The sequence below is a fragment of the Lagenorhynchus albirostris genome, chromosome 4, assembly GCF_949774975.1.
Source record: "Lagenorhynchus albirostris chromosome 4, mLagAlb1.1, whole genome shotgun sequence".
Classification (NCBI taxonomy): Eukaryota; Metazoa; Chordata; class Mammalia; order Artiodactyla; family Delphinidae; genus Lagenorhynchus; species Lagenorhynchus albirostris.
This window is the reverse complement of record NC_083098.1, coordinates 16987578-16988969: the sequence shown is the minus strand read 5'-3', so window position 1 is coordinate 16988969 and position 1392 is coordinate 16987578. Positions and strand designations below refer to the sequence as shown.

General features: G+C 28.7%; 1 non-coding gene across 1 annotated transcript; it reads right to left on the bottom strand.

Annotated features, from left to right (window-relative positions):
• Positions 1 to 680: 680 nt before the first annotated feature.
• LOC132520145 (U6 spliceosomal RNA) lies at positions 681 to 787 on the bottom strand. The gene has a single exon (XR_009540505.1). It is a non-coding gene; the product is annotated as a U6 spliceosomal RNA (small nuclear RNA).
• Between the last annotated feature and the right edge of the window lie 605 nt (positions 788 to 1392).

The following is a 1392-nucleotide window of genomic DNA, read 5'->3' as shown; positions in this document are numbered from 1 at the left end:
TATTTTGGATAATAGTCTGTTATCACATGTGTCTTTTGCAAATATTTTCTCCAAGCCTGCGTTTTTTTCTTCTCATTCTCTTGAACTGTTCTTTTTTTGTGTGTTTTGAAATTTGACTTTTTCCAAATCTTATATCACTAAAATAACTTTCTTTGGCTAGTATTTACATAAGATATCTTTATCTTTTATTTTCAGCTTTTGTGTGTGGTCTTTTAGTTTAGTGCATTGCTAGCAACATAGAGCAAGATTTGTTGCTTTATCCAACCTAATAATCTCACTATTACTATTACTATTTCTGGTATATCTGCAATGACTTTAACAGTCTTATTTTATATTTTATGCCTACCATTCTTTTTCTATTGCTTAATTTTTTTTTTCTGCCTTCTCTTGGTCCAAAAGTTTTCTATTCTCCACTTTTTGTCTGCTGAGTCATTTATTACTGATTATATATTTTGTCTATTAGTTATAATCCTTATTTTTTCAGCATTATATTTAACTATAAATATTTCTTACAGATTTTAAGTTATCTGGTGTTTTTATTTTTCAAACGTAAAATGATCTTAGTATGCTTCAGTTATCCATTATTGTACTCTCCAATCTCATGACTGTTTGACTTTTTTAATACAAAAGTAGTTCTTTTTTTATAGTCAGTACTAACTTTAGTTTCACTAATTTAAAAAAAAAATATGGAATGCTTCATGAATTTGTGTGTCATCCTTGTGCAGGAGCCATGCTAATCTTCTCTGTATTGTTCCAATTTTAGTATATGTGTTGCTGAAGTGAGCACTTCATTAATATTTTTAATTGTAGTTGATTTACAATATTGTATTAGTTTCAGGTGTACAGCAAAGTGATTCACTTTTATATATATATATCTATTTCAGATTATTTTCCATTATGGGTTAATACAAGATATTGAATATTGTTCCCTGTGTTATATACTAAATCCTTGTTGCTTACCTATTTTATTTATAGTAGTGTGTATCTGTTCATCCCATATTCCTAACTTATCCCTTCCTCTCCCCCTTTCCCCTTTGGCAACCATCAGTTTGTTAATTTCTAATACACCATTTTAAAAAGTTTCATGCATCTTCTGGTTTATTTTACTTATTGCTGAAAGACATCCTTCACTATTTTTTTCACTGACAGTCCATAAGTAGTATTCTCTCTCAGTCTTTGTGTATCTGAAAATGTAATTATTTTGTTTTATTCTTGAATGATAGTTTGACTGTATATAAAATTTTAGATTAACAATTATTCTTTTCCTCAGTGCTTTAAAGCTATCATTTCATTGCCTCCGTTGCCTATTATTATTGATAAGAGGCCTGCTATAGGTTAAAATGTGTTCCTCTTCTCTCTCTGGTAGCTTTTAATATATTCTCTTTTTTAAAA